The sequence below is a fragment of the Alexandromys fortis genome, unplaced genomic scaffold (assembly GCF_014885135.2).
Source record: "Alexandromys fortis isolate MF-2015 unplaced genomic scaffold, M_Fortis_MF-2015_v1.1 scaffold_1, whole genome shotgun sequence".
Lineage (NCBI taxonomy): Eukaryota > Metazoa > Chordata > Mammalia > Rodentia > Cricetidae > Alexandromys > Alexandromys fortis.
This window is the reverse complement of record NW_026067927.1, coordinates 40,520,201-40,531,360: the sequence shown is the minus strand read 5'-3', so window position 1 is coordinate 40,531,360 and position 11,160 is coordinate 40,520,201. Positions and strand designations below refer to the sequence as shown.

The 11,160-nt window shown below is 45.6% G+C and overlaps 1 protein-coding gene across 2 annotated transcripts in view; it reads left to right on the top strand.

Moving 5' to 3' along the window:
* Positions 1-1,822: 1,822 nt before the first annotated feature.
* Fancc (FA complementation group C) overlaps positions 1,823-11,160 on the top strand; it is a 95,504-nt gene continuing 86,166 nt past the window's right edge. For both annotated transcript variants that reach the window (XM_050143433.1, XM_050143432.1), the window contains exon 1: positions 1,823-2,089. The gene's annotated coding sequence lies outside the window, so the exon portion shown is untranslated. The remainder of the gene's footprint in view (positions 2,090-11,160) is intronic.

Genomic DNA, 11,160 nt, shown 5'->3' with positions numbered 1-11,160 from the left:
AACATTTATAGAGGCAGCAATTTTGCAGCCTTCAGCTGCTGTTTTTTCCATTTTCTCTCTTGAATGTAAAAACTAAAAAGTTCTAACACAAGTTCCCTGAATTTGTCATTTTAATTTTGACACACTATTTCTGTTGCTCTCTTACACCACAACCAAAACTATTTTCAAAACCCCATGCTCAGTTTTTGTAACGGCGTAAATGAATGCAGATAGATTGTAAAAATATATACAGCTTTAAACGTTAGCCTGAGGTGAACACGCCCCCTAAGGGGCGGGACTTATCCCTACAAGTTTTTGCTAGAATTCACTCTAAAAAACGAAGCAAACCTGGTTTCACATTGTGAAACAAAGGCTAACAAAAATTTGTCATTGCCTGACTTTTTCAAGGCCAAGGTGTCACACTGATAGTGGTCTTACGAAACACGCTGTGACTTAGATTATGCTAACATTGTAACGCACCATGCCCGGTGTGCACCACCATACAGTTTGTGAGCCGGGCAAGAGGCTGGAGATTGAAACACACAAAGACTCACAGACAGAGATACGGGTCATCCTTGATGCCAGAATGCTCCAAGAATGCCCCCTTTATTGTGTCCAGGGGCAGCTTATACAGGGATAGCCACACCCAGCCAAACGCACCAGAAACCATTCCCCTGCCATCAGGAACTCCTGAGGGTCTCGTGCTCAGAGCAGCTGTAGGCACTCAGATCAGGGCAAAACAAATTGTTTACATGAAATTCAGGATCTGGGGGTTCACAGCTCCCAACAAAATGACACCTCAAAAAAAGCACAAAGCCTCAGGGAGGTGCAAAAAAACAGCAAACCTCTTGATTCCCTAAAGCAGAACTGTTAATTTGGGGTCAGGTTCCTGTGGTGTCTCCCTTTAAGTTTTATAAATTGTTATTCTCTACGTACATGTGTTATGCTTTACGTATGTCTGTGCCATAAAGAAGGCATCCGATTCTTTGTGCAGGGTTACCAGTGTTTGTGGGCTGCTGCCATGTGGATGCTGTCCTCCGGAAGAGCAGCCAAAGCTCTTAACCGCTGAGCCCCTCTCCCTTAAGTTTAAAAGCTTGGCGACTACTACTCAAGATACTCATCTTGTAATTTATAAGCTTTATAACCTTGGTAGCACTTGCTTTATGAACTGGGTTTGTTCACTGGCGAGATGGCTATGTTGTCATAAATACCACATGCATCCATACTTCATGTTTTTAAAGCACACTTGAAGTTGTGTCCTTGTGAATATGAGGCACTGATTTAGCTCTAAGTTTAAGGTTATTCACACTTCCTCTATGGAATATCTTCATGTAGTTCTAAATTCAATTTTTTTTTTTTAAAAAAGGCCAGTAAAATGGCTCAGCGGTAAAAAGCACCTGCCAAACCTGACGACTCAGGACCCGCATTAGTGAAAACCGACTCCCTCAAATTGTCGTAATGTTAAAAATTCAAGAATAAAAGATAACACAAGCGTCATCCGACACGAAAGAAAATTTCCACTCATGCGTCTTAAACGCAACTTGGAACCGATCTGACCCAAACCAAGCAGTGCATGTGCCTGACTAGGGATGGGGCGATCGCTAACCAAACAAAACACTTTCGGTGCTGGGCCCGCGACTAGGAAGTCGCAGACAGGACCCATCTAGGAGACTCCTTCCTCAAGACCTTCCAGGGCTCTCTCCCCTCCACAGGATAAACATGCCCGGCGCGGCGGGGCAGGCATGGCGCGCGCGCGCCCGCCTACTTCCGCCCCGAGATCCGGCGGCTTTTCACGTCACGCCGCGGGAGCGCACTCGATCCCAGCGTACACTGCGGCGGCGTGCGCGCACGCAGCCCCACCCCCGAGCGGCCGCGGGAAAATTCCAAACACGTCAAGCGAAGGAAGCCGCTGTGAGGCCGCGCCAAGTTTTCAAGCCGCAGAAGCCGGGTGGTGGCTGCTCTCCCTCAATCTGCTGAGGCAGCGCTGGGTGAGGACCACCCGTGGAGGCCGCCACTTCCCGCTGGAACACGGAAGACTCGCGAGAACGTGCGCCGAGCCTCGACGTGGGTGAGCCGCGCTCTCGAGGGGCGCCGAGTCTGAGGCGGGAAGGTGAGAAGCCACGGTGGGCTGGCGCGGGCGCCGGGAGGTGGGGCCGGGAAAGAGGCGGAGCTAGAACCCGAGGGGAGGCGGGGCCGGGATCGGGAAGGGGGCGGGACCACAGCCCGTGAGAGGTGGGGCCGACGGCGAGGGGCGTGGCTAAGGCAGACAGACTGCGATGGGCGTGGCCGTACGGAAACCTAACCCGGGCAGATCCAGGACGTTAGTGGGGGGAGCCGGAGAGGGGCGGAGTCGATAGTGGGGGGCGGGGCCTAGGGCCTATGCTGACTCTTAGTGCGGCTGGCAAAGAGACGAGAGGCCGGAGGTGTCCGGTTATCTTTTCTTCCTTTTTTTTCACAAATCCTCTTTCTGGGGCTTCAGCGCTGCCGAGGTGACTTTGAAAGACTGTAGCAAAGGTGAAGCTCATTGCTCGGCATCCGTTAGAGCAGTCTGTCCTGGGCCCCTATGGACGCCCTCCCACAGCTGCTTGAGTGACAGACCCAGGCCCCAGAGGGTTTAGGGGAGCAGTGTGCTTTTTTTGTTTTTGTTTTTTGTACAGTTTTTAGGTGGTTGGGCTTGGAGAGAGTGTTGGATGAGAATCTTTGGACAGACCAAGGAATGTTCCTGCAAGAACCTCTGTGTGCCTGGACTTTTGCTCTAATCTGAGATGGTTCAAAAGATCCTGTACCTCACTGAATAAGTTTAGGCGGACGTGATTGACATGCGTCATCCGTTTGTAGATGGTCCTCATCTTTAGGATGATACCAAATGTCAGACCTACACACTTAAGACCTAATATTCACACACCCCCCAAAAAAAAACAAGAAAATAAAGCCAAAACAAAACAAAAACCAAATCAAACAAGCAAACAAAAAACCCAAAGCAACAAGCATGCATTCTGGGATAGAACTCATGTTCTCACGTATGTATGGCAGCACATCACCAACTGAGCTGGCTCCCCAGCCCTGTTCTCAACAGCAACACAAAATGTTGCTTTGTTTGGGTGGCTGAGGGTTTGTTGTTGCCCATGGGAAGCTGTGTGCACATTTTAAATGAATGGGGTTCTTAACTACTTCCATATTTCGGCAGATAGTTCCAGCAGCAATTACACAAATCTTGTATTTATAAACCAACTTCAGGGAGGCCAGCTTGGCCAATAGGAGGTTGGATGGATGTCTAGGCCGCAGAGAGGCCCCAGGGCATCTCACATGAGTGAGAGGGTAGAGCCTCAGTTCAGGCTAGAATTCAGCCTGAAATGCTCCTTAAAAATCTTAGTGTAGTTTATGATATACATATTCTCAGTTCCTGTTTATGGTTTCTGATTAGCTAACTGCTTTAATATGAAAGAATTCTCATAGGAGACATAATGGAATTTTCAGTGATTTACTAAAAATCTAATATTGTTGGAAAAGAGAATACAGAGATTCAGATAACAATACAGTTCTTGAGTGTGGTGTTGGTATCCCCTTCTTCTCCGTGGTATCACTATGTAGCCAGAAGACTGTCTTGGAACTAACTGTAGATCAGGCGCTTCTTGAACTCACAGAGATCCGCCTGTCTGTGCTTCCCAAGTGCTGGGATTAAAGGCATGTATCACTACTCCTGGCTTGAGTGTTTTATTTTTTTGCTAAATATAAAACATTATTATTGTTATTATTTAGACTTGTTTTGAAAAAGATGTTGCAAAATTATCTGGGTATCTTTGTTAGGTGTTTCTTGACTTTCTTTGTTGTACTGAAATAATTTCTCTGTTAGGAACTGTGCTACAGGAATGTATTAGATTTCTGTCGCTGTAACAAAATGCCTGAGGTGTAGCACTTGGGAGGCAGAGGCAGTTGGATTTCGGAGAGTTTGAGGCCACAAACTGAGTCTGAGGCCCCAAATGGTTTACAAAGTGAGTTCCAGGACAGTCAGGGTTGTTATACAGAGAAACCCTGTCTTGAAAAACAAAAACAAACAACAAAAAAGAGTAGTTTATTTAGCTCATAATTCTAGAGAGTCAAGAACGCGAAGCATTTGCATGGTTCTGATGAAGATCTCTAGGCTACATATATCACAGCGTGCTAAATGGTATTCTGTCAGAAACACTCTGAGAATGGACACAAGATAGATTTAGGAGCTAGGGTCTCATGATTCTACAGTACTAAATTTGTAAATTCCTCTCAGTAGGCCACAATTATTTTTGTTTTTTCAAGACTGGATTTCTGTGTGTAGCCCTGGCTATCCTGGAACTTACTCTGTAGACGAGGCTGACCTCAAACTCAAATTTGCCTGCCTCTGCCTCTTAATTGCTGGGATTAAAGGCACATGCTACCACTGCCTAGTTAGGCCCCAGCTCTTAAATTGCCCCCTCCTTTTGGAATGCAATTCCTTTCTGTCCCTTAGCTTGGAGAGTCTGTAATGGGCCTTGGCCATGCCTTTCTGAGCCTTTTCTGTTGTTACAAAAAAGACTCTATATGCAAATCATCCTTTACTTGAGACAGAGTCTTCCTATGTGTCCCAGGCTAACCTTTTCCTCAACGGTCAGGCCTGTGTCTTGGTAGATCTAGGACGTCAGGCATGTACCACCACACCTGACTTTTGGAAACTGCTGTTGAGGAAGGTCTGTACACTGTTTCTAAGCTATGAAGTGATATTTGGAATTGCTCAGTGCTGACCACAACTCAGATTCAGAATTATTTGTATCACTTTTATGGTTTCAGACATGCAGATCTGTAGCCATTCCTGCCTCCATTGGTTTGTTTTCTTCTTTCCCTAGAGTAACCTTTTCCTGACATTTTCACATTCATTTATGTGAAATGTGTACTATGTCTGACTTCTTTCCCATAACATAATAATTTTGTGGTTCACCCATGTAGTAGCATGTATCAGTAGTTTGGTCCTGTTTATCACTGACTAGTACATTGTATGTGCCATGTTTGGATTTTCAGATGATGGACATTTAGGTTGAGTTTGTTTTAGTTCTTAAGAATAATAGTTGTGTGTAGAAAATTTAATCATGTGCTCATTTACATTCCCAGCAGCAGTGTGTGAGGGTCTTGCTTCTTCATCATCCTCATCAACACCTGTTTCCATGACATCCACCGTAGCAGGTTCCTTACGCTTACATGTGCCTTTCCTCAGAGCACTGCTGTGACGGCCGTCGTGAAAGACAGACTTGCACATCTCTGAGAGAATTGCAGTCTCAGCGGTTGTTCACTAGCTTATCAATTATTCAGAATTATTTCCCCAGTGTTATCAGTAATTTTTAGTGTATGGAATTTACCCTTTTGGTTACATTTATATTAAAGAATATCATTTTGGTTTTTTTTTGAGCCAGGGTCATATGTGTCCCAAACTGGCTTCGTACTTTGTAGGGATGATGTCTTCAACTCTTTATTCTTCTGCCTCTGCCTCCTGAGTGCTGGGATTACAGATGTCTTTTCATACTTTGAAGTTTTTTGTTTGTTTTGATGCTATTATAAACATAATTGCTTTAAAATTGTCATTATTTAATGGCTTGATACCAGCATATAAAATATAGTTGCTTTTGCATGTTGATCCTGTGTCCTGAAAGTCACTTACTTCCAGTGGGCTTTTTTAATGTTTTGTGAGTTCATAGGATTTTCTACGTATGGCGGCGTCATGTGCTCTGTGAATCTGGTGTTTTCATCTGATGCTTGCTGCTTCATCTGATGCTTGCTGTACCTTCAGTACAGGAGAGGAGATCAATGACGGTGGCTGCTCGTAGATGGGCTGCTGTGGGCTCCTGGGGCAGGTATTGGAGATGAGACTGTTGCACCTGTTTGAGGTACTGTTGGTTGCCTTGATTGTCTTTCCAGTGCAGAAACTGCTGACATGATGACCCTGTGCATGTGCATCTGACGACAGTGGTATTTGAAGTGATTCAAGCATGTTCTCTGTTTTTGTTTTTTTCCCCTAAGTTTGTGAAGGATTTGTGTTATTCTTTAAAAAGATTTGATGGAATTTGCACAATAAACCACCTCAGTTTAGATTTTTTTCTCTTTGGGAAAATGTCAAGCACTCATTTTCTGCAGCACTGACTGCCCTGCATGCATCCTGCTATGCAGTGAGCCCGCACACAGGGAGTTGGTGCAGTCTCTTTTGAAGACAAGTGTCAAGAATGCAGCCTCCTTGGGTTGACTGTGAGGCCCATGGTGAGCATGTTCTACAGGAGAGACTGTAGGACTCAGAGCAGTTGACTGGACTGCATATGGAGAATTGGGGAGCATGAATGATGGCCCCTGAGAATGGAAGCCCTGGACCACTCCCAGGTGAGGGCACTTCTGTGTGGAAAACATGGAGTTCTTCTATAAACACGATTGTTTGCATTTTTAATTAGGAAGAAGCAAAGATTTCTATATTTAAAAAAATTCCCTCTCTGTTGGAGACTTCTCTCTGGTTATAGAAGGGCAGATGGAGCTGATGGCCTTGGTGAATAGGAAGTAGACCAGGTAGAGGTTAGGTAGGAAGAATTACAGGTTATGGGGAACCTGGAAAGATGAAAGAATAGCAGTAGGGGCTGACAGGATGGCTCAGCAGGTAAAGATTCCTGCCACCAAGTCTGACGAAGTGAGCCTGAGTCCTCAGGTCCACACAATGGGAGGAGAGGACGGAGGGCTGCAAGGGTCTTCCGACTGCTCCAGGGGAACCGTGGCACCCTCCTTCCCCATTAGTAAATACATAAATAGTAGATAAGATTTTAAAAAATACAGGAATTGGGAGTTCTTTGTGGGGAGGGGATAGGTATTTAGAAATGTCAGTCAAGAAAATGATAAGCTGATTTGTTTGGGGGCTCAAGACCACCCCTAGGTTTGACGGTTGGTTAATAGGAGGACTCACAGACTCAGCATATGGCTGTGACCACTGAGAAGGGCACGAAAAAGTCAGCTGAGGGAGACAGAGGAGTGGTGTCTGTCGGAAACCAGGCACTGCTTCCAGGAGCCCCGACTGGCACACTCAAGTTTTGCCTTGTGAGAAGTGCTGCCTACCAGCGCTGTCCTCACACGCCCATGTCCAGCCCCAGGAAGCAGGTTCTTGGCGTACATCATATTTGTGCATATAAATTTGGCATATCTCTCTTAGTAGCTATGATGGTAAGAAGCCTTTCAGAATTGAAGTCGCCAATTGCCACAGGGTTAGTCTCACAACAGTCTTCTTGAGGGACCACAGTTTCTGTCCTGGTTTACAGACTCTCCACACTGTTTTAGAGGGAAGGAACCATTTTGAAGCTCCAAGCTAAGTTGTAATCTCAGTTGACCTCCAGGGTTAGATGTAGAGTGTCACGGTGAGAGCAGCTAGGAAACCCAGTCTCTAGTCCGGGGCTATCAGTGCTGATAATTTCATTCACAGATGCTGGAACTCATCTTCTGAAGACAGTTAGGAAGAGTAGGAGGCTGGGATATGGACTGAATTGTGCCCCCACCTCCAGATTCTTAGATTGAAGTTCTGCCAGTTTCCCCCACCCCAGACCCCTTGTGGTGTGACTGTATTTGAAAACAGCTTTTAGGGAGGTAATTACAGTTAATTACCCTGTGTTCTACCTTATAATCCCCTCCTATTTCAGTGGTTCCCGGCATATTTACAATCATAGAGTATTTAAATGGCTCTCCTCAAAGGTTTCAACAAAAGCAGCCTTGAAAGGCTAAAAGCAGGGCTCTCACACTCTGCTGCATGTGCAAGTTCTGAGTCTCCAGCAGTCTGGTTTCTGTGCTCTTCCTCCTCCTGCTTGGGCACTGTGGCCCTCAGGAAAGCTGCTTCTGTATGCCTGCACTCTGACATGGCTTCCTCTCTCGACCCTTGATCTGGGTTCTATTCCCCAAGATCTACTCTGCCTCTGGGGAAGCTGCAGTGGGGGATTGCTGCACTGGACGTTGGTGAGCTGAGAAATCATACTAGCAGGAGCTCGGTGAAAGTGACAAAATGGGCTTTATTTGGAATAGGGTGTTCTACCAAGTGACAAAAGGTATGACATTGTGTAAAGGGTCACTGTCTACCCTAGGAACACACAGGTCTGTCTGTGGGCCTGGGGACTATCCTGAGAACTAGCAAATGGCCCTTTAGGATAGGTGTTGCTTCCACCTGAAATTATCTGGAGTTGGCACTGAAATGTCCAGGTTCCCCTGTCCCAGAACCAGTCAACAGCAGTGCCGGGTTCCAGCCTTTCTTTTGATCTATAGAACGTGGACTTTTCTATAGTAACACAGGTGGGCTTGGCCAATGATCCCTTCTTCCCATTCTGGAAGCAGTTCACAAAGCTGTGCACTGCCTTAAAGGAAATGTTTACAAATCAATGAATAGAAGATAAAGGCTCAGCGATGTGGAAGGAGATTTTTTTTAATGTATTTTATTTTATTTTTATGTGCATGGTCATTTTTGCCATAGGTGTCAGGTGCACTGAAATTGGAGTTACAGACAGGTGTAATCTGCCGTGTGGGTGCTGGGAATTTAACCTGGGTCCTCTGGAAGAGCAGTCAGTGCTCTTAACCCCTGAACCATCTATCCAGCCCCTGAGATTTTATTTTCTTGCAAAGCACTTTTATTTTAATTAAATTGAAAAGTATAGAAAACATTAAAAATTACTATTCAAGATTGTGTGTGTGTGTGTGTGTGTGTGTGTGTGTGTGTGTGTGTGTAGTGCAGTGTCTGTTGTCAGAGGTGTAAGATCCCCTGGAGCTGGAGTGATGAGGAAGGAACTATGATCTTCCAGAAGAGCAGCCAGTGCTCTTAACCTCTGAGCATGTCTCCAGCCCCAAAATATTTTTAATTTAAAACTACCTATAATGTTGATCACTGAGGTTGGACTCTTTCAAAGACACATGTGTACACATGCTTTCCCAGAAACATTGTCATGCATTACACACATCTGTCTTGTCGCTTCTCTGCTGGGCATAAGAAGTTACGATAAGCATCTTTTCAAGTGAACCAGGAACATTATTGTGTGTCCTGGTTGTTTTAATGTTACTGCTGTGCCACTTTGGCCTCTCTCTCTCTCTCTCTCTCTCTCTCTTTCTCTCTCTCTCTCTTTCGCTCTTCCCTTCCCTCCTCCCTCCCTCCTTCTGTGTCCAATCTTCAAGTTGGTAGCATTGTTGGTGTCACACAGCTCCAGATGTGAGCATTCCCTAGTGCAGCAAGCCTCCCTCAGCATCATTTTCCCTCTCCATCACAGTCCATTTGATTTTAACCTCAGTACTAGGTAGGTTCTGTGTAGTCCTTGGCCTTCTGCCCTGCCCTCATGTTTTTGCCACTGACTCTCCAGCTTCTTTCCAGATGTGTCTTTTGGCACAGAGTGTAAATAATGGTGGTCCTTACCCCAAGTCAGCATGGAACTAGCGTTACAAGTACACCCGGGTGGATAACCACACATCCCTGGGCTGGGGCTTTGAAGTTGTCACTTTTCTTGTTAGCTATGGTTTTAGGGATCAGCTCTGTTTCCCAGGCGCTCTTTGTCTCTCTCTCTCTCTCTCTCTGTCTCTGTCTTCTCTCTCTCTCTCTCTCTCTGTCTCTCTCTGTCTCTCTCTCTCTCTTTCTCTCTCTTTTGTTACCATCCCTTGTTATTGTATATTGTATTCCTTTGGAAGTGCTGAGATTTTCCTGGTTAGTTCTTAATCCTTTGATCATTCTTATTTCCTCCTCCCATTTATACTCCCCTAGACTCTTCCAGTCTCCTAACCTTATCAGATTTTCCTTCCTTGGGCGCCTTGTGATTGAGGATTTTAATGGATGGGGACTTAGAAGGGTGAAGGGAGGGGTGCATAAACACACAACTGTCCTGTTATCTTATCTAGAACCAGGCGATAAGGAACCTGTTTCCTTTACCATTGCTGTTAGGGAGTGGGATCTCCCTGGTCTCTGAAAGCAAAGCTTGCATGGGCTCACCCTGGTGGCCGTGACTGAGTTTGTGACTGAGCAGAACCACCAGTCCCTGGAGAAAGTTTGAGGTGAAGGGCAGCCTGGCATGGACATGGGCAGGCTACCAGAAGAAGAGAGGCATTGTGTTTATGCCCTGTTTGTGACTTTGATTTGAAGGAAGGTTAAGTTGGGAGTATTCTGGGCTCAGAAGTCGCTGTTTCTGGAAGACAGTTAGGTTTGTGCAGTGTCTCTCCTTGGTTAGCTTTTACTAAAAATGCTCTTGAGTGTGGGGGTGTTTATATTAGCTGTTATCTCTCAGCAAGACATGGTATTAATCCAACCAATCGATAATAAGATCACTGCCACAGTTTAAAGCCAGATTTGAAACAAGCTTTAGTTAAATACTGGCCAGGTGGAAGGGCTCTGGCCAGGTCTATATCCAGGTTCCCAGGAAATGGCCCAGAACCAAGCATGCAAGGGTTTAAGAGGGAAAACCCATAATTCATTGCATTTCCCATCAGGTCCAACCAGGGACAAGCACACATCCTGATGTATTTCCTGCCTGTGAACCTCCTGCACATCCAGTGCAGATGGGTCAAGTGAACTTGTTTCGGGGAGGGAAAAACACGTGGCTTGTTATCTTCCATAACCACAGCCTCCTGCTTTTCAGGATCTGTCCTTGGCAAGGGGCTTGCAGATCAGAGCCCTTTTGTTTGTTTCACGGATATCTGAGGCATAGTAATTAAAATTTAAAATATAACCTTGGCTTTCACATTCCCCCCTTGAGTTGTATCCTGACTGTGATGAGTATGTGTTTATATTGGGATCTAATAACCGTCAGCTTAATGGTACCCAAACAGGAATTATCATTTAGTTAAGGCTTCAATGATGCCAGAGCCAGCAGCAGTTAGCAGAAGCTGAAGGGTCAAAAGCATGCAATGGATTACAGAGTTACTATTTAGAAGCAACCTGGGAATGTCAGTGGGGACCAGTTTTTTATTTCATCTCAGGTCATCCTTTTTTTTTTTTCCCCTGAGTATAGCCAGATCATTTTTAATGATTTCTAAGTAGTTTATATAGAGCCGGGCGGTGGTGGCGCACGCTTTTAATCCCAGCACTCGGGAGGCAGAGGCAGGCGGATCTCTGTGAGTTCGAGACCAGCCTGGTCTACAAGAGCTAGTTCCAGGACAGGCTCCAAAGCCACAGAGAAACCCTGTCTCGAAAAACCAAAA